General features: G+C 42.4%; 1 long non-coding RNA gene across 1 annotated transcript in view; it reads left to right on the forward strand.

The window, feature by feature from the left end:
- Window positions 1-4,731, forward strand: part of LOC138492202 (uncharacterized) — an 81,054-nt gene extending 76,323 nt beyond the window's left edge. Inside the window, exon 2 of the long non-coding RNA XR_011276164.1 lies at window positions 4,568-4,731. This is a non-coding gene — a long non-coding RNA (uncharacterized lncRNA). The remainder of the gene's footprint in view (window positions 1-4,567) is intronic.
- The last annotated feature ends 22,480 nt before the right edge of the window (window positions 4,732-27,211 follow it).

Here is a 27,211-nt window from a genome sequence, read left to right on the forward strand (position 1 = left end):
GGTTAGAGGTCAAAATGCAGGGGGTTTATTAATTGCTATACATAATGTCTGGGGGGTAAGGGTGGTGGATCACTGAAATGCGACAAGGGGGGTTTTTGCGGTAGTCATAGAGGCCGACTTTATGTTACCTTCTCGTTACATTTTGATAATAACTATATACTGGAAGCCCGAGAGAATATGTGCAACAAAGTTAAAAATATAAATTAAACGTTAGAAAATTGGTTTGTTACAAGTCAGAGTGGTCATGTGATTATCGCTGGTGATTTCAATGCAGAATGCAATACTTTGACTCTTTTGGGACTGGTTTGGGACGGGAGCATTCACACATTTCAGCTTTTTGTGACTTGGGGGTACATCTTGCGGCCTCGTATGACTTTTTTTCTATGATCTCTGAACTGAATAGGAAACGTGTCCAAGGCAAAATCTGGTATGATACTTTGACCAATTGGGAACTGTTTCTGGTGAATGATCTTTGTAAGAATCCATCTGCCAGTACCACTACTTGGTTGTGTGGTAAATATTGCTCTACCATTGATTATATTTGTATGTCCAAAAGACTGCTGGATCTGCTGAAGGACTTTGGAGGTGGTGCCTACTAACTATAGTCAAAACTCTATGCTATGTTAACTGTAGATTCTGATGGAACTGGACAGGAAAGTTATAACTATCCAGCACCTCTGATTATCAATGTCAAATGTTCTTGGTTAACATGGCCTGATAGTAATATAGTCACATTGAATACTGTTCTTCTGCATGATTTTGTAGGCTCCACTTTGGAGTCGAAGTTAACTTCATACATGCAGAGTTTCTTTGGTTTTTATTTACAAGACCGAATTGGTAAATTGGGGAAAGCCCCTGGTGAGATCCCCAGGGGCTCCCCCTGTTTACACAAGTTGAATCCTGTGGTACAAAATAATAAGAAAATTACCCGAAGGGTGATTAGAGTGATTTGCCAGTAGAAACCAATCGCAAAAAGTAGTTAAGAAAGTGAAACAGAAATGGAAAAACTGGTTGAAATCTCATCAAGCTGCAATGTATCAAAGGGATGGAGAGGCCATGATGGCTACCTTGAAAGATGGCAACTCAAGAAACTTTTGGCTCTAAATTAACAATATTGAGATGAACCAATTATCTGCCCAAACAAATCCCATATCGGAAGAGGCCTGGCATAGACACTTTTAGGAGCTATATGGGATTGAGGGGGCCAGGAGGGATAAGGGGGGCTCTTTATACCACGCAATGGGATATGAAAATGTATATAAAGGACATTGAGAACCTAATCATAAAAGGCAGTTGCTCCAGAGCATCTAACATGACCCTCAAAGTTAATGTCCTCCTATGGTCAGAAATGTTGTTAGTTCTATTTAATGATATTATGAAAAGTCAAACTTTCCCTTGTGCATGGAAAATATCTTTAGTTGTCCTAATTTACAAATAGGGTGACAGATTATCGCCACCTGAACTACCACCCTATAGCACTGTTAGATGCGGATTCGAAAATGTTTGCTCTCTGATATTGAAACATATAGAAGAGTGTATTATATGTAATCATATTCTGCCTCTCTATCAGAAGGGTTTCAAGAAACCTATGGGCTCCTTCTTACCTCCCTTAAACAATTAGCTTGGATGGGTAGGTCCTCTGCGATCTACATAGCTTCAATGGATCCATCTCTTGCATTTGACCTAGTAGATAGAAATACACTATCGTCTAAATTGAGCAAGCTTGATTGACCACATGGACTACTGTCCATCTTGATCTATTTGCATGAGGGGTCTCAAATTATGGTAAGACTCAATAAGGATGGATTATCTACAAAACATTTTCCCATCCATAGTGGTCTCTGTCAGGGCTGTATATTAACACCTTGGGCCTCATTCTAACCTTGCCGGTCTGGAAACAACCGTGCCGGTAAGGTTAGGACTCTATGGGAGTGGGGAACAACATTTTACCGGCGCCTGACTTTCTGCCCACTGGGGTTATAATCCCCCGGTGTTACCGGCAAGTCAGGTGCTGGTAACTGTTTACGAGTCCGGCAGCTACCTGCTGGTTTTACCGGCACGGTTACCACAGGATCCGTAATGAGGCCCCTTGTCTGTTTAACTTATGTGTGGCGGATGACATATGTTGCGGATGTAGGGAACTCCTTGGTCAGGGCTTTGTTTTGCCACCTAAGATAGGTGGCTGTAAAATCTATTAGGCTACATACGCAGATGACTTCATATTATGTGATCATACACCCATTGGTCTCCAAAGACTGATGACAGCTTTTAATAAGTATATAATTGAAAGTCATCAGTGAGTTAACCCTAAAATGATGGTCAGACTAAGGCTAAGTAGGCGTAAACATCCAACCCGATTTACTTGGTTCAGAGACAATGCAAAATTGTTAATTAAATCAAGTTTAAATTATTTGGGGTACACTTTTTTTCATTTTCCAAGAAAAACTATTACAGGAATTACCTGAAAGAGAAAATATATAAACAGATATCTCAAAATGAAACAAAAATAGATAGGAAATATTGCAAATGTTACATCTTGCCTGCTCTGAAATTGTATCGATGTAAGGCAGTGGTCTTCAAACTTTTTTGGCCGGGCCCCCCAGAGCAAACTTGGGCAGGCCGGGACCCCCAAAAATGCCAAATGGACAGTATGTATGGTATGATATGATAGGTCATTTATAATGTGCTTAATACCCAGAGGTTTCTAAGAGCGGATCCGGGGATCGAACCTGTGTTGCTTCATGTTGTCTTGCTTCCAAGGTGAGCACGTTGCCGCTTAGCTGTCCTTCCGGGCTGTCACCACTATTGTGTGCTGTCACAACACCCTATTCCCAGTATAGTCCCTGGGTTCCCCCACCTGATCCCATCACAGTCGCTGGGCTCCGTCATCCCACTCCTACCCAGTCCCTGGGCTCTCCCCACCCCATCACACACCATGGGCTTTCCCCACCCTGCTCCCACCAATATGCCATGGTGCCCGCACATCCTGCTCCCACCACAGTCCCTGGTTTCCCCCCATCCCGTTCCCAACACAGTCCGAGGGCCAGTGGCGGCTGGTGAAATTTTGATGTGGAGTGGCATAACTATTTCCCCCAAAAATGCCTAAACGACTGAGCGCAGTGAGGGAGCCTGAACCAATCAAGGGGAGTATCGGGGGGATTTCCCTCATGATTCTTTTTTTAAATAATGGGTTAAAATGTTGCATTGCAGAGCATACTTTAGAAAAATAAATGGGTAAATAACCAAGCAGTTTGCAATTGGTGCTGGGGGGGCGAGGGGGCAGGTATGACATTTTTTACTGGACATCTATGATACACGTCCAGTAAAATAAATACCATCCCTGTCCCCTGGGACCCACTGGGCCTAACACAATCAACAGGACCCAACACAATCAACATGATTATGTGTGTATGCAAGGCATTGGGGTGCCAAGGGGGAAAGCATGGTATTTTTGACTGGACATCTATGCTAGAAATCCAGTAAAAAAATACCATCCCTGTTTCCTGGGCTCCACAGTGCCTCAGATGGAGAGTTGATTTTGGCAGGTGGGTAGGGGGATTGTGCAACAAAGGCATTTAGGCATTTTTAAAATGCTTTTGTTCTAAAACCCTTCTTCCCCCTAAAACCACCACTTGCAAAGATCAGCTGAAAGGACCAAAACAAACTTACACACACATTCATACAGCAATCACTCTATCATTCACACGAGCATACATCACCATACACTCACTCATAACACAAGCATACACGCATCCATACACATGTTTAAATTTTAAAAAAGAACATAAACGTACCTTCTGCTTTGGCCTGCATGTGGGTGCTGAAACACCCTGCTCCAGGCTGCTCTGTCTGTATGTGCGAGGAGGCGCAGGAGCTCTCCCTTGCACATTCAGACATGCAGTGCCCCAGCCAGCATTTCCAATGAGCTGTGCAATGCTGGCGAAGCAAAATGCCGCAGCCTTGCATGGCTCAGTGAGCATGTGCGGCTGGGGCACTGAACTGAACCGTCAAAGGGAAATAGTGTTTCCTTTGACAGTTCAGCCAGTCCAGGAGCACTCCCTCAGCCTGAAAAAGGAGAATGAGTGCTCATTGTTTCACTGGGCTGGCCCCTTAGCTCCTCCATAAAGGGTGAGGGGCCCACTGGGTGGGTGCCCCCTTGCCATTATGGATGAGCCAGGCTCGGACTGGCCTATAGGGCAATGCATGTATCAAAAATGCAAAATGCTGGTGTGGGTCATTTTTAAATGGGCCACTTTTTTGGCCAATGTGGGCCAGTTTGATGAATTACTTCACTATGCAGTTAGATTTTGACCATTGAGCAGGTAGTAGTTTTGACCATTGTTGCTGAATAAATATTCTTTAAATATCACAATTTACTTACATTTTAACACAAAGCACCCCCTGGGTACTATTCAAACAGTCTGTGACTAAAGGAATGAATATCCATTTAGAACTGCGGACCACTTTTTAATTGGTGCCTGAGACTGTTTCATCCTTCTGCCTGACCATGCGAGCCGCCCCTGCCATTTCTTTATTTTGTAACATTTTTTGTTTTTTTTATTTTTAGATTTCATGCTGGCCTCCCACTGCCCCGGAGGGATGCGGCCGTGGCCCCCCGCTGCACCCTACAATTTGAATACCGCTGATGTAAGGTGATTCTTCGCCTTTGCTATGGGTTGGAGTTCTTTCCTACATGGTTCATGTCTGAACTGAATAAATATAAAGCCTTCATTTGGTGCTCTGTTCTATTCTGCTTGCCCAAATGTGTGGTATTCGCTGCAATTAGATATTAACTGGGAATAAAGTCGTTACAGAGCTTGGTAGAATGGAAAAAACGGCCACTATTTAGAAAATTGCATGTGAGTCATGAAGATCTGTTGTACTCTTTATTGAGTGAAACAGTCAAGACAGGAACCTCTCAAGAGTGTTCCATGTTGAACCTCAAAACTGAATGTCTGGGTCTGATGAGTAAATTGGGAATATCTTAAGTAACATTGCCGAAACATTTGCTTAAAGTAAAAATGATGGTCCAAAACAATAACTGGGCAGTAACTAATGATGTGGTCTTAGGCTCGAAGCTGTGTTCCAATATCATTTCTCACCAAAAAACCTTGGCTGTGTGGAACCATATCTGACACGTATTTTAGTAGATTTGTACCCAATCCTGACTGGGTGTTCCTCGATCATTTGTGGTGGGCTATAATGCATAGTAAATCTGTAGCATTAAATCTGGCTGTGCTCAGATTCTTATCGGTGGTCTGTAAGCTATTTTAGACATAGGTTCTAATTCCGATATGTTAATTTATTTATGAAGGAAACAGAGGATATATCTTTTGATTGTATTGTAAAGGTTTTGCATAATCTGATATATTGTTAATTGTTTTATGCTAATTCATTGTTGATTGATTGATTTTATGTTTGATATGCTTGTTTATGATGATGATGATGTTTTATATTCTCTTCTTTTTTGTAATGGTTTACATAAAAACCAAAACAAACATTAAAAAAAGATGGCAAGCATGGCTGTTACTTCAGAAAATAAATTTGCAAAGTGTGGTCCATTATCTGATCGCAGCATTTTGCAAACTCCCCATTGAGGAAATACTTCACGTACAAGGATTTTAGCACCTGACTTGGTGTCTGCATGGGTACATGGTCCTACTTCTATCCAGCATGAAAAGAGGTATAATACCATAATCATGTATTGGTATTCATTACAATTTTGGAGCATATCGACATAATCTATATGCAAATTCCAAAATGGGCCTTTAGAGCAGAGTATTGTTTCTCTCACCATTCTCAGGGTAGGCCCAGCTGTAGACTGTTGGCAGGTGGCACAGTTAACAATAAAAGTTACAACATGCTCATGTAGATTGGAGACAACCAATCTTCTGAAATATCTGCTGTCACATATTCCCTTATGGTTTGTGCTGGGTAGTGCAATTGTTCTAATGGTACTGTAAATAACTCAAGGGCCATTACAGGCGACAGAATCTGTGGTGACAGAATAGCACATCAGGTCAGTGGCGAATAATGAACACACCCGCTTTGTCCACAGATCCTGTTTTGTCTGTGGTGCGCTTTGCTGCAATTCCTCTATCTGTGTCAATGGTAAGGCATTATAGCCCTTGTTTAATGTCATCTTGAGAATCATTTTGTGTGGAGGGATTGTTATCTCTTATATTTATGTGAAATATGCTGCCCTTTTTGCTTCTGCATCTGCTACTTCATTATTGCGCGGAATCAAGTCTGTGCCCTTCATGTGAGATGCTCCTTTCACCACAGCAGTCGCCGTGGGATAGGCCAGTGCATCTGGCAATCTCTCAAGTATTGGGGCATGTTGTACTGGTTGCCATCTGCATGCTGAAAACCTCTCATTCTCCACCGTGATAGTCCCAAGTGTACAGTAGACATAATGTAGGCATAGTCTGAATATATCGTCACTGGCTGGTCCATGTGCAGTTCAAGTGCTAATATCATTGCTACTAACTCAGCTGTCTGTGTGGAAGTATGTGCTGGTAACCTGGCACTTGTCACAACATAAAAATCATTGCCCCAACTCCTTACCAGTGCTGCTCCCGAATGCCTCAATCCCGTGCTCTGATCCATTGTTGATGAGCCATCAAAGAAGACCACTTCTGCCTTATTTAACTTTGTTTCTCTTACTGGGGGTACGTCATCATGCATGTCAGTGTATGTAGAAGAGTCATTAACCCATTCTTCCCCCTGCACTGTTTCGGCAATGAATCTTACAGGATTTACTGTGCAGCATTTGACAATGTTTATGGATGATAGGACAGTATAACCTCACATCCAGATGTTTGCTATGTAGTGATCGTTGACTTTGGTTTTTGGAGAACAGCAAACAGGGCATGCTCTAAGTACAATGCTACTGTGCAGCCCATCATTATTGTGGATGATTTCTCTATTGCAAATGCTGCTGTAGCCAGAACCTGTTCACATGGGAAATGCCCTCTCATTACTGGATCTAAGATCCCACTAGATTACGCCAATGGTTCGTGCTGCATTGATGTTTTGTGCATGAGGACAGCTGCATCATGTAGCCCTTGAATGTGAGAATAGATACAATTCTTCCTTGGAGTCTGGCATTCCCAACACTGTGGCTGTACTTATTGTTTGTCTCAGTTCCTCAACTGCATCGATCATTTTGACTGTCCACATATTGGGCTCTTTTCTTTCTGTGATTCTATTAATACTTCTAAGAGGGGTCAGACGTACATGCTGTAGTCAAACACCCAAACCTGACAATAGTTACATAAACCCAGGAATTGCTGTAATTCTTTCACCGTCAATGGGCGGGGAAATTTGCAATTGACTCTGCTCTGTCAGGTGTCACACTCCTCCTTTCCTTTGATATTATCTGGTCTAAATACATTACTTCTTCCTGGCAATACTGCAATTTCTCCTTGTCCACCTTGTATCCCTTCCCAGCCAAAAATGTTAATAACATCACTGAGTCTGTTCTGCACTCTTCGCCTGTGGTGCTACACACTAGCAAATCATCAACATACTGAATAATTGCACTGATGCCTGTATATTCCCCAAGTCCTTATGTAGCACCCTATTGAAGACACTAGAGGAATCACAGTACCCCTGAGGGAGCCGTATGTGTTGGAGCCTGAGACTGCGATATGTAAATGCTGTGAGATATTGGGAATCTGTGTGCAATGGTATAGAAAAGAAGGCTTTCTTTAGGTCAATGACCGTGAAGTGTGTAGCATTAGGTGGTAGGTTACAGAAAATTGTAGCCAGGTTGAGGTGGCAATCATTACATAAATGCCTTTGTCTGCCTCTTATGACCTGTGATACTATCTAACTTGGGGTATGATTGCTCCCTCTTTCAACTTAATTTGTACCGCTCCAATTCCTTTCAGCAGACCTACATCATAAGGGCCACTAATCCATAGTTTACTTGGTAACTTTGCCAAATCTTGTTCCATACAAGAATTGTTGCTTTTTAACCAACAATATTATCTGAGATCTTTACCTGTACTGTATTTGCAACTGGTATGGGATACAAATCTCAAAATCGTCCCTATCATCTGTATCGCTTTCTTCAAATAGCTCATCAATTGTCATTTTGCTCAACCACTGTTTTGGGTCCAGTCGGATTGATGTGTGCCAAATGACACCTTACTCGTCTGTTCCATTTAACACTACTCTGTCCTCTCGTACCACTGCTACTTCTAAATGTATTGTTATTATCTCCTCTTCTGACACATCTGTGGGTATTTCTGCTCTGAGCAAAAACTCTGTGGCATTCGTAGTAATTTATCCAGTATTCGCAGGAGCCATCCTAAAAATATTTGTACTCCATAAAGTAATATTTCTGAATTTAAAGGCATGCCCATAATGCTTTCTGACTATAGAATGATCATGTAAACTCCTTTGCAATTTCATAGTGAGTGTCTGGTGTTGAACATGTTATCCCTTTCTCAGTTAAGGAAATCATCATATTTAATTTACTCATCAAATCTCTTGCCAATAAGTTAACCAGTGTTTTTTTGGAAGTACGGCAATGGTGCAGCTATTGTATTTTCTCCCACTGTTAAAGGTAATTCTTCTGTTAATGGAACTTTTGTCATAGCCCCAGAGAATCCTCATGCACCCATCATTATTCCTGACAGTAGAAACCCCCCTCCCTGACACAAGATCTTGTTGCTCCGGTGTCAACTAAAAAGGAAAATGTCTTACCTTCTATTGTTAGCCCCAGCCAGGGCTCCTCTTCCGAGCCAGGAATTACTGATATAACTGGACACATCAAGCTTCTCTGTGGACTGTCCTATTGAGGGTACATGCTCATCCCTGTTCCAGTAAAGGGGTTCCCTCCCACCACTTTCACACCCACGTGATGGGCACTGGAGTTTGTGGCAATATGTTCCTGTCCCACTCTCCAGACTGTTATGTTTGCATTCCTAATGGGTTAGTGAATTGTGTTGTACTTGTGGCTGCTGTATCTGGGGCGTCTGCTGCACAATCCGGTGTTGGTGCTGCAATGTCTGGTGCATCTGTGGCTTCTCGTTATGTTGTGGAAATAGTTGTTGTTGCGTGTATTGAAATGTGCCATGCTCTTGCTGTGACTGTGTGTAATGTGGCGGGAGAATACAGGCCCTACTCTTGGGCCATATTGCTGCCATCCTCGACTCATTACCCCTCTGCTACACGCTTCTGCATAATGTCCTGTCTTCCCACACATCCAACACTGTCTTCCAAAGCCTCCAAATGGTGGTCTCATTCCATTAAACCCTCCTCAATATCCACCTCCAAAACCATAAACGCTTCCCCTCTATACATACCCCCTCTCCATGGGTAATAATTACTTTCTCCTCTCCCTCCTGAAAATCTGCTTGCCCCCTGCTTTTGATATTCTTGCTTATAGTTCTCTCCCCAATGTATGTTTTCGCTGCCCCTCTACCGTTATCTTCAACAAGTTCTCGTCCACCAATTTAGCTTCATCTCTCTGCGTCTCTTCAACCTTGTTCCTTTCCTTTTCTTGTTTTATTTGGCAATAATAAAAAATATTCAACTGTATTTCGGGCCATTGATTCATCGCATTCCCTACAATTTTCTTTAGCCGTATCTGCACTTTTTCTGGAAAACCCTTGCAAAAAATGTCATAAAACACATGTATATTTTTGTCCCAACATTCCCTTGTTTCCAAATGCCACTTCTCTTGTATTTCTTGTATATATGCTGCTGGATCCTATCTATCTTCATCTTACGTGTCATAATCACTCTCATGCCTGATGTATCTGGGAATTGTACCCTCAATGCCTGTCAAATGTTTGCTCTGCAATTGTTAAAAGGCGAACCATCATGCGTAATATTTTGTGCCGTCTCATCGGAATTCCCTGCCCTTTTCCATACATTATCTGATTGTTCTCCCAATATCGAAGCAAACAAATTCTTCATGTGTCCTACTGCCAGTGTCATCCCTGCTGCCCTTTTCTCCAACACATGAATCCACTTTCCTGCCCCTGTCAACAATGGTAAAATAGCCATCACATTTTCCTTATTTGTTTGTGGCCACAGTATATATTGAGCCGGTCCCCTAACTCTTTTGGAGCAAGGGTAATTGTGTCATCCCTATCTTGCGGACAGGTGCAACTTCACTCTTCTTCCCTTTTGACGCTATCGCAATATGGCCTGTTTGATGGCCTAGCAAGTTCCTCAATGTGGTTACATATGGCGTTGTTCTTCCTGAGTTAGTTTCTTGGTAGAAGCCCTGGGAGCCATGGACACCTCCTCTGGCCTAGATTGTTATCCCGCAAATCCAATAGTGGATATATTGGTTTTTCTGGCTCACTTGCTTGAGGAGCTTGTATTGCCTCTTCTTCCTCTTCCCATTCTTCTTCCTCTCACTCTATCTCTTACATCACCTTGTTGCTGACACCACAAAGAACTTCCCTCGCATGCACTCCTCTTTCTATTTCCTCTATTGTGTTTCTGCTGACACTGTCAGCAATCTCTCTCACATTCTCGTCTCCTACTCTATCCTCTATCACCTTCCTTCTAATGCTATCATTAACCTCCCTTCTATACTCTGCTCTTCTTTTCTCCTGCACATCCCTTGTATCTAGGGCCTTCATGTTGTCGTTGTCAGTGTTCTGTCTGTTCATTTTAAATAATATCGGACCTCCCTCCCATTTATCTGGTGTAACTGTTGCTTCTTACCCCCTCCCTTCATATGATCATTTTAAACTTCTTCAACTCTTCTTTTGCTTCCTTTAGCTGTGCTTGTAAACTGCACCGTTTATCATTTTCTACTCATATTGCTAATGTGCTTTTTGTGCAACTTGTTAATTCTTTTTCTGTAATATCACCATCCCCCTTTGGGTCCAAAAATTGGGGATTACTGTACTTGGCAGCAGCTGTTTGCAATAAATATAATCTTGGCGCAGTCGAGAACAGAACGCATGGTTGAGGAGGAGGAGCTGTGGGATGTACACAGCTGTGGTCTTCTTTTTTACCTATGTGTTCTTTTTTTACTTTCTCCTCCTCCTCAAACATCTTCCACAATTAGAGTATGTTCATTCTTCTCTGTAAGTCCCTTCCCTTGTATGTGATATGTTGGTATGTGTACATACGTTGCAGCAGATCTTTCGAATGCATCCGTTCTTGCGGCCACGGCTGAAATATCTTGCCGGCTGCGTCGTTGACCCATTGTACATTGTATTTAAGGATTTTTCTTTATATTGGGGAAGCGCCGTAGACAAATGAACAATGAGGATGTCTACCATTATAATAATATAAAATTCTACTTACCATAAAATTCAGCAAGTGCTGTTTGAAAACACTCTCCGTATCCCTTTCCTTTTCCTTTCTCACTCCCTCACAATTATTTACAATGTCAACACAATGTCCTCCCTAAATCACACCAACAATACACACCCTCAATCTATTACATCCTTACCTCCAAACAATCCTAATTGCTACTCTACCAACACACAAAACACCTCTACCATCCTATTATATACCAATACAACACCTACAAATAATCAACATTAAATAAAATCTATTCTACACAGCTGTCTTCGCTTTATATGGGGTATTTGATCTTTTATTTCTTTTAGTGCCCCCCTGAAGGAGGTTGGCTTTTACGCCCTACCACACAGTCTTCCCCAACTACTAATGGAAGTATCTCTTTTCTCTCTCTTTTAAATATTTTTTAAACTTAATTAAGGAGTATTGTTCTCAGTATTTGCTCCACAGATTTTGTTGCACACAGGTATGCTTGCGCTATATATGAGCTCAACCGAGGTCTGTCGTGGTTGAGCCTCCTCTATTTGCCTGCTCTGCCCTCTGTGCCCAGAGTGCTGCCAGTGAGACCGGGCAGGACCTACAGGAACTGGGGTTCTGCCAACCTCTTCTTAGGTGCGCACGTAAACCGCTCCCAGCAGGCCAACACGACTGTCCAAGAGGGACGCAATGAAGAGTCCTTGACCCTCCCCCAGACTCTGGTCCCAGCAGAGCCTCAAAATGTTATAATAGGCTCAAGTATACCACAAAGAGAAAAAAACTCAATAAAAAGAGTAGCTCCAAGTGCACGAGAAAACCAAGCTTTATTCAGATACAAACGGCTGGTAGAGCATACAAAAGACAATATCAAAATTGCATTACGAACAACAAGGTTTTAAGTTAGAAAATATCACAGCTGATGTCATGGTTAGTGATTATCATCAAAACGTATTTGTTTATTCAATTGGTTAGTGGATTATAGAACATATAGTTATTTATAAGTAAAACTTCCACTATAGGTTATTTCACAACTAATAACTCCTACTAGGTTTATCCTTCTAAAAATGATACATTTCAATCTTTCTTGCCATTGGTTGGAATAACACTACACTAGTCGATAAGGTGAAGAAGGTTTTGATTGGTTAATTATTTGTTCATCCAACTGTGGGCTCAGTTATGCGGTGCCAAGGTATGTGTTCGGGAAGGAAAGATGAGCAAACCGCTGTGAGCCGGCCTTGAAAGTTACTCCAATCTCGTTCCCATGCAGAGGTTTTCTCTTCCAGACACGTTTGTGGCCTTGGCGTCTTGTCTCCCTCTCTGGGTACACAATGAGCCTAGCGGGTGCGCTATCTAATTTTGGCATGGAATAAATGGTCACTGTTCCGATCAAGTGATGTGGGACCGGTGTGCTAAAACCATTTCTGCCTATTTATTGGATTTCCTACTGTACTAATGTGTGTGTGCCTTTCTTCCGTAGCCACTTGGAGTGCTATATATTTATTCATTATGGGATCATTTGGCACAGCAACTACTTGTACCTGACATTCAAAGATATGTCTGTTTTCTCGCTACCAATAGAAACTAATTAACTTAATAATTGCGCGCTGTGCCCTTGGATACGTTATCTGGTGTGGTTTCAACTCTTAGGTATAGCTCCCTTTTGCACACTAGCTTGGTGCCTGGACTGCTATCTGAGCATCGTGAGCTATAGAAGTTTATGCTCAGCTGCAATATTTCAGAATGGAGGCCGTGCTGTATTCGGTCTGAGTGATGGCGGCACTTCTGATCTTTCTGCGCCATGTTAGTGTTCTTTGTGTCTTGAATGCACTATTCATCATAACCTGCCTGTGTATGCTGCTAGCTCTCCATACCTGCCCATGTCTAGACTACTTGTGTAACACTGTTTTGGTATTCTACAACCTTTCCCTGCTTTTGTGAATGTACAAACTTCTCACCCTACTTGTTTCGCACAATCTATTCTACTTTTCATAGTGGCTGCGTGACCATTCGTATTTTACTGACTGTTTACAAAGCATTTCTCAGCTTATATTTTCATTGATCCTTGGGAACGGGTGGGGGTATGGCCAGAGCCAGTGAAACTGTCATCTGGACCATCACCTTCACCCCTCTGGTCAATTTATTGACCACACCTCTATTCTCTTTCATCCTGTCGTATCCATACTTAGATATCCACACTTTACACCCCCCGCCCCAAGCTACCCACTTTTTCTACGTGCTCCTCTGGCCCACATGTCATAAAGCAACAGTTCCCATCTCCTTCACAAGTGACCCAATGTTCTGTGTAATTGGCCCACTCCAAATGGAGGGTGAACTAGGTGCCAGGGGTCCAATAGGCCTTTCGAAGACATGCATTTGAAATGTGTTGTCTGAGTGTGGACATGTGCCACGTTATCTTTGCCCAATATTACTGTCATCATGTGCTTCATTACAACATTTTTCCATTTTTCTACACTGTGCTAATATTATTTGTAAGACACAGAGGCTTGTTACTACCAATGCCAGGACTGCTATTATTATTTTAAATGCGTAACCTAACCAGGCATACACCCATGAGAACAGTTCCTCAAAACAGTCCATATCTTCAGCTGTACTACTTTTTTGGACCATCTTTGTGTGCAGGTTTTGAAGGGAAAGTATTGCTTCCGTCAAGCTCCCATCCTGCTCATCGTGTGCTGGTGTGAATTTAGAGCAACTTCAGCTAATTTTTGCCCATACTCCTCCTTCCATGGCAGTGAGTAGGTCAAGGACATACCTGTTTGGAGAGTCATCAATCTGTTAGCTCTCAGCTCCTCCTTAATGACGTTGAGCCCTTTCTCAGTGGCATTTATGGCCTGCAGTAACTCCTATTTAGTTATCTGCAACCACTTGGCATTTATTGCCATTTGAAAGCCAGGGGCAAGAAAGGATGAGAAAAACATAGATGCCTTGCTGAAAAGCCTGTGTTCAGGTGGGATAGCATCTAGTGCATCATTAGATTTCTTTGAGGAATAATTGTCCCTTTTGGTGCGCTGCAGTATTTCGTATCTCTTCTCTTTCTGGTAAAGTTTTACAATAGGGTAGTCTCCTATTTGTACCACAACACTTTGGGACACCACCAGTGCCGGTGCTTGTAACACTGCTAGTGAGCATATGCCACCCCAGTTTGGCAGGAGCTGCATATGGGCCTGTGTATCAAAGGCTCAATAGTGGTCCATTAATACTGTTGTGCCTACTTTCATGACTGGCATATCCATGATGCGTTTGCATCCTTCATTGTCCCCTACTTTCACTGTGCCATTGTTTCTGAAAACATGGATGAATTCACCATCTTTGTTATGTGTACTGGCCCTTCTTCAACCTCTACCCATGTTAACAGTCTCCATTCTTCTACTTTACAATCACAATTTATTTATTTATGTATTTATTTATATTTATATAGCGCACAAGCAGCCCAGGGGCATTGAGGCGCTGTTACTTGCAATAACTTAGTTACATGGTACACATGATAGCGATTGTTGACACATTATGAATACTACAAGAAATCATACTGTTGTTACAAATATTGCATTTGGTCGTATATTACAAATAGCCTACAATGTAGGAGGCTAGTGAAGAACCGTCTCTAATCCACACCTTGATTGAAAAGGAATGTCTTCATTGCCTTCCTGAAAGAAGCCAGGCTGGAAATTGCTCTAATCGACAAAAGGAACTCATTCTAAATCTAGGGGCCCAGCAGTCAAAACTAGTTCCATCAAATCTCTTAAGATTATACCCGAGAGTGAATTGATGGTGAAAATCGCTGGACCGAAGGGACCTACTAATGGAGCCTCCTTAAGGCACTCAGAAAGGTAGACATTTGCATGTTATAGTAGCCACTTTATGGTGAATTACATGTCTAACCGGCAACCAGTGTAATTCACGCCTGGTAATGGATACATGTTGTTGCTTTTTAAGCCCTGCCTCAGCTCTAACTGCACTTTTCTGAACAACCTGTAGTTTATTAACATTAGCAGTAGACAAGCCATCCATAAGAATATTGCAGTAGTCATGCTTTGAATTTTTAAGAGCAGCTGCTATGGAGGCTCTGTTTCAACTGCAAGGTAAGGATGTATTTGCCAAAGAAAGTTATTCAGCTAGGTGCAGTAAGATTTGTAAATGAACTGCGTGCTTATCAAAAGAGAGATTGGACTCCCAAGGTCTAAACATGATAAGAGAACCTGAATGGGATGTCCAGTTTTTTGAGTCTGGGGGAAGAACCCAATATCAGTAACTCTATCTTACCATCGTTAAGGGCCAGAGAATTTGAAGCCATGCACAATTGGATGGCAGAATAGATGTTATTGATTGTTTTGGAGTCAAGATGGTAATCTCCAGACAGTCCCAGAAAGACATGGGTGTCATCAGAACAGTTTATATACTGTACCCCCATGCTATCAGCAAGTCAAATAGAGGTCTGGTATAAAGGTTGAAAAGCATGGGGGACAGGCAAGAGCACTGAGAGACACAACAGGTCAGCTGGAACAGTGAGGCCCTAAAATCACCAAAGGCCACCTTGGTACTATGAAGTCCTAAAAATGAATGGATCCAGTCTGCTGAAGATTGAGAGCGACTACCCAGCTCAATCAATCTCTTTACAAGTAGCTGATGATAAACTAAGTCAAACGCTGCAGAAAGGTCCAGTAGCAGAAGAAGTGCTACGTGCCCTTGACCAATAATGGAAGTGATATTAGATTTTAAATCAAGGAGAGCTGTCTCTCTGCCAAAGCCTGTATGAAAGCCTGATTGACAATCTCCTAACAGGTTATTAGTTTCAATGAAGCTCAGAAGTTAGCTATATGCCATTTTGTCTAAAATGTTCAGCAAAAAGGAGAATAAGTAATTGGTCGATAGTTTCCCGGTATTGCTGGATCCAATTTGTCATTTTTTAACAAAGGAGTAATTCAGGCATCCTTGATAGAGGAACGGACTAGAGACTCAGAGAAGGAAGGGTTTATAATCCTGGTAATCCAGGGAATCAATGCCTCTGAGCCCTTGATTATACTTAACGGGCCTATTTTCCCAAGACAAGAAGTAGGTTTCATGCCTTTTAAGTATATATAACTTCACCCTTGGATACCTGGTGATAGAAGAAGAGGTATGAATCTGAAACATGGAGAGATTCTAAGGCTGCCACTCTGTCATCCAGTGATAAAGACAAAGGATAAGTATTTTGGAAAGCTTGAACGGCTAAGATGTTCAAGTGGGGAGCATAGATTTTTTTTTATGAACTCGTCTTATACAGCTTGGCACCAAGCTTCACAAAATGCACTGTTTGTACTCAGCTGTAGTCATTTTATATTCAAGGAGAGATTTAGAGCCTGGATGTTTGCGCCATTTGCGTTCTTTGGCCCTTTTTAATTGCTTAAGGGAAATCAATTGACTGTCAAACAAGGTGTTCTTTTTTGATACGTTTAGGCTTAAGTGGAGCAAGAGTATTGATAGCTTTAGTTATTATCTGCTGATATTGTAGCACAAGGCTCTCCATGTGTGGGGTGGTGTCGGATGTATCAGATGGATACGTGATCATAGATGCTAAGACTTGAGGAATAGCATTGCTAAAGTTCCAAGTCATGTTCATCATTTCCATAGGGGAGGACACTGAGATGTTGGACCCTGGGAGATTGAGCGAAAAGGTATTTCCCCATTCCAGTAAATCGGACCCGGTACTCAGAATGGGGGTAGCCATGCCACAAATAGGGGCACGACTACCTCCAAGGTCGTAATGACCTCCTATGTGTCTGCATTGTAACTTGTGTATACCACCTTAGCTCATGAGAGTGCTCTCCTGATCGGTGCAACACTTGTTGCACATTGTTGTATACTTGTCACTGTCTGTGTTTGTTGGCCTGGGACCAGCTCTCCTTTCCTACCTCTGATCGCTGTTCATGGTCTGCTTCGGCCACGTCATGTGTTCAGAGACAACGAATTTGAGCTATGGAGCTCTGAATTAAGAGGATGTATTAGTCTTTTCTGCAGTGGTCCCTTTGTTGTCTGGGGATTGGAATGGTATCTGTATCTCTTGACCTTGGCTGCTGGTCCTGTCTCACACGTCTTGCTCTCTGTCCAGCCTGAATCAGCTCAGCTCATCTCTTGCTCTGAGGCCGGAGGCCTGCTGTAATTTTCCTAAAGCGTATAATGCAGTTTCTACAGTGTCCATGCTATACTACATTTTGGTTAGTCACGCTTGGCTCTGTCAGGTCCCAAAGGTGCTCCTGCAGTTCCATAGGGTAATTCGCCTGTAAGCTCTGCTCAGGATCTCTTGTGCCTTGCGGTTTCTGCATTGGGCTAATGGCAAAAATAATAAAAGCAATGATAGTATGTATATGTATCTGCCCTCTAACTATAGAACTGTACGCTCGTGTTCTTCATGTATTCGAGTGCTTGTTTGGGTCCCAAAGTATGGATGGCACGTGTGCTTCATGTCTATCGCCGCTATGTCCTTGTGTCTCCAACAATGTCCGAAATATGGCTTCTGGGTGTTTAGTCCAAACTGTCCATACAGGTATCCTTAGTCATGGCCTGCGGCTCTTCATCCACACATGGATGGATCTGTATGTTCCTTGGTCGGTATGCCTGGCTGAGGGGATACCTCTGGACATGCTGTCAATCATGGGTCCATTGGGAACTTGTCCGAAATAGAATGGGTGATTGCGATGCTTTCGTGCTTTCTTCCTTGTCATGAATTTAGTAGGAGGGGGAGGGAGTGGTAGTCGTCCCCATCCCTCTTCAATATAAAGCAGTTTTCATCTGAATTCTCCATTACCACCATATCGATGTGGCAATACCATAGGTTGTTCATTATTTTTGCTATAATTAAAGTTTTGCAATAGGAGGTGTTTGTCATCTATCCCATTTCTCCTAACCCGTTTCATTCCATCACTCAGGTCAGCAGCTACGTTGGTACTATCATGACTAATAAATCTTACTGCCATGGTATAAGCAAACAAAAAAAACAAAAGGAAAAGAAAAAATCAGCAAAAATGATACTTATACAGTCCATTTGATCTAAATATCTCTTCTTATGCATTTGTTGGGAAATTAAAGAGACAGTGTCCTTTGTTCATGAAAAATACATTCTTCTGTGGAGTGAGGTCACTTGTCACGTTGCGGGTCAGCTCTCGATCTGAGGCCCTGTTACTTCTTCTTCGTCCTGTTCCTCTGTTTATTCTGACAGGGGGGCTGTTCTGTTGAATTTCTTAACATCAGTTGTGTGCAGCCTCGTTCTCTGCCCTCTTACTTTTCCAGACGAAGGTGTGGTGTATTATACACTATAGGGGCCAGTGAATCGTGGCTTGTGCCACTTTCAAATGTGATTGCGAATATACATGAGATCATTTGGAAACAGTTGCGGGGGTGAGATTGCAACATTTGGATCTATTACTTCTTGTCCATTTTCGTGTGTTGTTGCTGCCCCCCCCCGTCGCACCTGGACCTGTTTAAAAATAAAGTTCTGTGATATAGTCATAGCAGCTAAATAGGCGTGAAATTCTTCACCAAACACACTTGCTGAACTTTCTGAATCTGATCGAGCATGTGTGGTAGGAGCAATAGGAGCATGCATTCTTTGGCCTGTCACCAATGCATGGGGCATTAAGATGGTGATCAGAACCTAGCTGGTTTGGTAAGAAAAAGAGAGCCAAAGGAGCCCAGTGCAACCAATTTTTATTCAATGCATCTCGTAGTTTTGCAATGCGTTACTTCAAAAGGCCATTGAAATGTTTCACAGGGCCATTGGGCTGGTGATGATAAGCAGAACAAAGCTTGTGCTTAATGCCAAGCAGGGATGATACTTTTGGAAAATAACCTATTTGCAAAGTGTGGTCCATTATCTGATCGCAACACTTTGCACACTCCCATTGGGAAAACACTTCACGTACAAGGAATTTAGCAGCTGACTTGGCATCTGCATGGGTACATGGTCCTGATTCTATCCAGCCTGAAAAGGGGTATACTACCACAATCATGTATTGGTATCTATTACAACTTTGGAGCATATCGACATAATCTATATGCAAATGCTGAAATGGGGCTGTAGGGCAGGTTATTTCTCCTCTCAAGATTCTCGGTATGTCAGCTGTATACAGTTGGCACATGGCCCAGTTAACAATAACATTTACAACATATTTATGTAGATTGGGGATGACTCACTCTTCTGAAATATCTGCTGCCACATATTCCCTTGTGGTGTGTGCTGGGTAGTGCAATTGTTCTGATGCTACTGTAAGTAACTCAAGGGACATTACAGGCTTCCATGTGCTGTTCTGTTGCCACACCAGGTCAGTGGGAGATAATGAACACCCCAGCTTTGTCAACAGATCCTGTTCCATCTGTTGTGCACCTCACTGCAATTCCACCATCTGTGTCAACGATAATGCATTTTAGCCCTGTTTTAACATCATCTTGAGCAACATTTTTTGCAGAGGGATTGTTATCTCTGATATTTGTGGGACATATGGTACCCTTTTTGCTTTTGCATCTGCTGCTTCGTTACCACAGGAAATCAAGCCTGTGCCCTTAGTGTGAGCTGCATACTTCACCACAGCAGTCGCCGTGGGATATTCCAGTGCATCTAGCAATTTCTATAGTAATGGGGCATGCTGTACGGGTGTGCCATCTACATGCTGAAAACACCTCCTTCTCCACTGTGACACTCCCAAGTTTCCTGTAGACGTCATTGAGGTGGAGTCTGAATATATCATCACTGCCTGGTGCACATGCAGTTCAAGTGCTAGTATTATCGATACTAACTCAGCTGCCTGCACGGAAGTATGTGCTGGTAATCTGGCACTTGTCACAACCTCCAATGAGCCATCAACGAAGACCACCTCTTGCCCCCTTTAACTTTGTTTCTCTTACTGGGGGTACATCATCATGTATGTCAGTGTATGTAGAACAGTCATTAACCCATTCTTCCCCCTGCACTGGTTCAGCAATCAATCCTGCAGGATTCACTGTGCGACATCTGACAATGTTTTGAAGAGTATAACCTAACATCCAGATGTTCACTGTGTATTGAGCGCTGGCTTTGGTTTTTGGATAATAGCAAACAGGGCATGCTCTACATACAATGTTACTGCACAGCCAATCATTATCGTGGACGTTTTCTCCATTACAATGCTGCTGCAGCCAGTGCTTGCTCACATGGGAAATGCCCTCTCATCACTGGGTCTAAGATCCCACTGTGTACCCCATTGACGTTTTTTGTGTGGGAGGCCAGCCGTCATGTATTGATTTGAATGTGAGAATAGATACAATTCTTCCTTGTAATCTGGCATTCCCAACACGGGGAATGTTATTATTGCTTGTTTCAATTTCTCAAATGCATCAATCATTTTGTCTGTCCACATTATGGTGCTCTTTTCTTTTTGTGCTTCCTTTAATCCTTCTAAAAGGGGTCAAACGTATGTGCTGTAGTCAGAGACCCACAATAGTAACATAGCCCCAGGAATTGCTGTAATTCTTTCCCTGTCACTGGGTGGGGCATATTTGCCATAACCTCTGCTCTGTTAGGTGTCACCCTCCTCCCTTCCTTTGAACCCTCCTCTTCCTGTCAATACTTCAATTTCTCCTTGTCCACCTTGTATCCCTTCTCAGCCAATAATGGCAATAACATCCCTGAGTCTGTTCTGCATTCTTCCTCTGTGGTGCTACAGACTAGCAAATCCTCAACATACTGTATAATTGCACCGGGTACCTGTTCCAAAGTCCATCCGTAGCACCCTATTGAAGACACTGGGGGACTAACAGTACCCCTGAGCGAGCCTTGTCTGTTAGAGCAAACACCACGCTACATAAACGCTGTGAGATATTTGGACTATGTGTGCAATGGTATGGAAAATAAGGCGTTCTTTACGTTAATGATGGTGAAGTGTGTAGCATAAGGTAGTATGCCACACAAAATTGTAGCTGGATTGGGCACGACTGTAAAATCCACCTCCGCAATATAGTTGTAAATCCTGTATACATCTCCAAGACCGCACTTTTGCTTTTCTCAAAGAGTATACTGCTGTGTTGCATGGGGATTCAGATGGCGCAATGATTCCCTATCATATCAAGGCGGCAATCATTACATAAATTCCTTTGTCTGCCTCTTTTGACATGGGCTACTGTTTAACTCGGGGAAAGATTGCTCCCACATAAAAGAGGGTTCTTTTTAAACAAACAATATCATATGAGGTGTTTCCCTTTACTGTATTTACATCTGGTATGGGATACAAATCTCAAAAACAACCTCATCATAGGAATCGCTTTCTTCAATTATCTCATCATCTGTCATTTCCCCCAAATTCTGCTGTGTTGGGTACAGTCCTATTGCTGAGCGCCAATGGCCACCTCCATTGTCTTTTCCATGTAACTCTACGCTGTCCTCTCGTAACACTGCTGCTTCTAAATGTATTGTTATTATCTCCCCCTCTATCACATCCATGGGTGCTTCCTCTCTGAACAACAACTTTGTGGTAATCGTAGTAATATATCCTGTATTCAAAGGAGCCATCCCAACAATACTTGTACTCTATAAAGAAATAATTCTGAATTTAAAGGCATCCCCATAATTCTTTCTGACCATAGAATGCTCGTATAAACTCTTTCACATTTTCATAACTGATATTGAACATATTATCCCTTCCTCAGTGAAGGAAATCATCATATTTAATTTACTCATTAAATCTATTCCCAGTAAGTTAACCCGTGTTTTTTGGGAGTACAGCAATGGTGCAGCCATTGTATTTTCTCTCACTGTTATAGGTAATTCTGTGAATGGAACTTTTGTGATAGCCCCAGAGAATCGTTGTGCATCCATATTTATTCTTGTTGCTCCGGTGTCAAATAAAAAGAAAAACGTCCTACCTCCAATTGTCACCCCACCCAGGGTTCCTCTTCCGAGTTGGTAGTTACTGATAGCACTGGACACATCAAGCCTCTCTGTGGACTGTCCTTTTGAGTGCACATGCTCATCCCTGTTCCAGTAAAGAGATTCCCTCCCACCACTTTTCACCCCCTGTTGTGGCAATATGTTCCGGTCCCATTCTACAGACTGTTGTGTTTCCATTCCCAATGGATTTAGTGATTGTTGTTGTACTTGTGGCTGCTGTATCTGGGGCATCCGCTGAGCAATCTGGTGTTGCCGTTGTGGTGTCTGGTGCATCTGTTGGTTCTTGTTTTGTTGTGGAAATTGTTTCTGTTGTGTGTATTGAAATGTGCTCTGCTCTTGCTGTGACTGTGTGTAATGTGGCAGAGGGAATACAGTGCCTCCTCTAGAGCCATTTTGCTGCCATCCTTCACTCATTGCCCCTCTGTTCCTACACGGTCATGCATAATGTCCTGTCTTCGCACACATCCAACAATGTCCACCAAAACCTCCAAATCGTGGTCTCATTCCATCAAACCTTCCTCCATATCCATCTTCAATCCTGTACCCTCTTCCCCTCTGTACATAACCCCTTCTTCTGGGTAATAATTACTGTCTTCTCTCCCTCCTGAATATCTGCTTGTCCCCTGCTGTTGCTATTCTTGCTCATAATTTTCTCCACAACATTCATTATGATTGCTCCCTCTATCATTATCTCCGACAAGTTCTATTGCACCAATTTGGCTTCCTCTCTCTTCCTCTCTTCTACCTTGTTTCTTTCCTTTTCTTGTTTCATTCAGCAATAATAAAAAATATTCAACTGTATTTTGATCCATTGTTTCATCTCAATCCCTATAATTTTCTTTTTCTGTTTCTTCATTTATTCTGGAAGACCCTGGCATAAACTGTGATAAAACACCAGTATATTTTTGTTCCAATATTCCCTTGTTCCCAAACAACACTTTTCTTGTATTTCTTATATATATGCTGTTGGATCCTCATCTAACGTGTCATAATCGCACTCATGTCTGATGTATCTGGGAATTACACCCTTAATGCCCTCCAAACAGCTGCTCTGCAATTGTTGAAAGGCCAACCATAATGTGCAGTATTTTATGCTGTCACATCGGAATGCCCTACTCTTTTCCATATATCATCTGATTGTTCTCCCAATATCAAAGCAAACAAACTCTTCACATGCCCTACTGCCAATGTCATGCCTGCCGCTCTTTTCTCCAACTCATGAATCCCCTTTCCTGCCCCTGCTGTCAGCGGTGGTAAATTAGCCATCAAATGTTCCTTACCTGTTTGTGACCACAGTAAAAACTGCCATTTTGGAGCAAGGGTAATTGTGTCATCCCTATCTTGCGGACAGGGGCAACTGCACCCTTCTTCCGTTTTGATGCCATCGCCATATGGCCTATTTCACAGCCTGGCAAGTTCCTTAATCTGATTACATATGGCGCTGTTCTCCAAGAGTTTCTTGGGCAAAGCCCTGGGAGCAATGGACCCCCCCTCTGGCCTAGCTTGTTATCCCACAAATCTATTAGTGGATATTCTGGTGTTTCGGGCTCATTTCCTTGAGGATCTTGTGTAGCCTTTTCCTCATCTTTCCATTCTTCTTCCTCTCGCTATCTCTTCTATCACCTCGTTGCTGAGACTTCCAAGACCTTCCCTCACATATAATCCTCTTTCTATTTCCTCTATTGTCTTTCTGCTAACACTGTAAGCAATCTCCCTCACATTCTCTTTTTCTTCTCTGTCCTCCATATCCTTCCTTCTAATGCTATCATTATCCTACCTTCTTTACTCTTCTATTCTTCTCTCCTGCTCATTCCCTCTTTCCAGAGCCTTCACGTTATCATTGGCAGTGTTCTGTCAGTCTATTTTAAATAATATCTGACCTCCCACCCATTTACCTGGTGTAACTGCTGTTTCTTGCCCCCCTTTCTTCATATTTATCACCTTCTTAAACTCTTCTTTTGCTTCCTTTAGCTGTGCTTCTAAAATGCGCCATTTATCATTTTCTACTTATATTGCTAATGTGGTTTTTGTACCACCTGTTTCTTTTTCTCTAATATCACCTTCGCCTGAAACAGTTTATTGAGAAGCCACCCCCAAAACGTGGATTTCCTTCCTTTCCCACTTAAGGTGTGACGCAACAAACTGTTTAACAGATTATTTTATTCAGCCCTACTTCAGACACATATCATGTCCCTTGGATCCCTCCCCCTGAGCTAACAATGAGCCAAGAACCAGGCCGGTGTATGGAAAATATATTGGTATTTATTTAAATTAAAAGTAATAGAAATTAGCATGAAAATGTGAAACACCACTTTATCCGTGGCACAACACAATCAACTTCTCTCAGCAGAAACAAATCACAAAAGTGAGTTGAAAACAACACAATCAGAACTCTGCACTTTCTGAAAATGTCACTTCAAGAAATAACTATACTGATCAATAACGAAAGGAATGATCACGTAGTGTTGTGCGATTTTCATTTTCCTGCCGGCATAAAAGGCTAGCAGTAGGATTTCAAGATTGGTACAAATATATATGGCAATTATGATTTCTCCAACACTTTTGATTTAAAGTAATCACAGAGTGATTTAGCTGTTTGTTTTTCAGGCCCCCTTACTTAGATCTGTGTTGGGGAAGTCAGAAAGAAAGATTGGAATGATTTGGGGAATTTGGGATTCCAGACCCCCCTCCACTGAAAGGCCTGTGTTGGGAAAGCTGGATACAAATGTTGGACTGATTTAAGAATAAAAACACCCCTCTTCCTTAAAGAAGTCTGGGTCAGCAGGGCAAAAAGGATTGCCCAATTAAATTATAGGCTTAGCGCACACTGGGAAGTGAGCTTTGTTAATTTCAAATTTTAACAATATTCACCCAGTAGTGTTCTGCCAAATGGGGAATTAATTAGATTAATATTTTTAGTTAAATAGGCTAAGGATCTGCACAGTTTTGCCTACCACCACCCCTGCAGCCACTATAAAGGGATAGGATTCAAGCCAAGCAGACTCCCCCACCTTTTGGTTTCCCAGGGCTCAGTTCTACTTACATAGAAAGCTTCTGTTTAAAGTTCAAGAAAGCCAGCTGCATCTCAGGATACTCTGGAAAGATGGGGCAGGAGTCTGGTCACTCAACTCTCAAAGATGGCCTCCTACTCTCCCCCATAGGACCCAGTCAGCTTTGAGGCTTCCTAGAAATATACAACTCCACCCAGTTGCACTCTCATTGGCCACATACCCTCCAATAATTCCTGCAACTAGGATTGGATAGTTAACCTTTTCTCTCCTCCCAAACCAAGCCTCCAAGTCAGAATTGGTTTAGGGGTCTGGAGCAACATATAGCAATTCCCATTTGTAATTGCCATTTGCTCTCCTTTCAAATTTTTGGCAAAAAGTGAGTTATGTATCACAAATTATAATCTTACTAGCAACTGCCATAATATACATATTTTCTGATTCAGATAATCACTGGGAATTGGATAAGCCGACCACCAGGTCCATACCATGTAGCACAGCCATGTGACACCTTTCTGCCATTTCCATAAAAAACATAACAGTTATGAATATGTAAGTTATTACACATATCCCTAATTTTATTCTCCACACACTCACCAACTCTCACATTAGGAACATGTTCAGATCAGCCAGAAACTTTGTTTAACTGGCCATTACAGTTCCCGGAGTCGCAGGTGAAGGAATTTTATATCTCCAAAATTGTCTGGAAACTGCATAAAAAATGGTACATAAATGAAAGCAGTATGACTATTGGTTGCTCAAAAAAATGCCTCAATGATAACAGTGCTTTTAAATTAATTGTGAATCTTCATGTGGTACAAATAGACATTCTCCTTCCTTCCAACCATTTGTTTTCACTGGGTTAGCCTGTACCCAGAGTTTTTTTTATCAGTCTCTTCGTGTTAGAAGCTTGCTCTTTGAAGTTGTTTCCCCCATTTTCAAACACGTTGGTCATGCTCCATCCAAGGGGAACTTTTCCTGTGTCAATGCCTTCAGAGCCAGCAGGTCTGGAGAACACTGAATTTCCCCACCTTTAGCAGGACACTTTATTGCAGTTGGTAATTATATGGGAGATTTAGCATCCAGACTGGCAGTGGGAGATTTCCTTGTCAAGATTACTCACAGCCAGCAAAAAGGATTTGCCTTGCGCTGACATTTTTCCATGAAAACAAAGTGGCTTTTCAAATGTCACTGGGATTTTGTATGTGAAACATAGTATACATTGCTTTGTCAACCCGCACATCATGCATTTTCCCTGACATTTTTCTGTGAGCAGTGATACATTTTCACATTTAAACTGTTTTTACTTGCACACACCAATGTAAGCTGTTTTTGTGTCACTGTTTAAAAATCCTGTTTTCCATGTGAAAGTGATCTTTGATTCCTCCTTCTTTTGTTAATCAAAATACTGTTTTTCATTTGGTTATGACAGGTGGGCCCTTTTTCCACTTGGCTCTTCAATTTTACTCTATTCTACACAGCTGTCTTCCCTTTATACGAGGTTTCTCCCGTTTTTTCTCTTTCAGTGCCTTCGAAAGAGGCTGGGCTTTATGCCCTACCACATTGTCTTCCCCAACTACTATCGGAAGTATCTCACCCTTGCACGATCTGAATGACGCACGGACTGATAAGATCATTTGTCTTGTCCTCCCTTCCTTGTCTTGTCGCGCCTAGAAACACTTGTGTACAGCCGCGTTATAAATGACTTTACATACCATGGGCCTCATTACGACTCAGGCGGTAAGGGTTTTACGGCGGCGTAAACAGCGCCGACCCTTACCGCCTGAGTACGAGGTCCCTTAGCGCCATGGCGGCCTTAACACCTGCTTTTAGCAGGTGTTAAAATCCATGGCGCTAAGGGACCATGGAGTTAATTACGCCACCGTAATTTACGGTGGCGTAATTAACGCCTTCCCCACTCCCATTATGCCCTATGGGGCAAAAATGGGAATGGGGAAGGGTAAATGGGGATTGGGGACTTACCGCCCCGCCAAGGTCGGAATGGGGCGGTAAGTCCGCCAACCACCATGGC

Source organism: Ambystoma mexicanum, chromosome 10, assembly GCF_040938575.1.
Source record: "Ambystoma mexicanum isolate Mex_15411 chromosome 10, UKY_AmexF1_1, whole genome shotgun sequence".
Lineage (NCBI taxonomy): Eukaryota > Metazoa > Chordata > Amphibia > Caudata > Ambystomatidae > Ambystoma > Ambystoma mexicanum.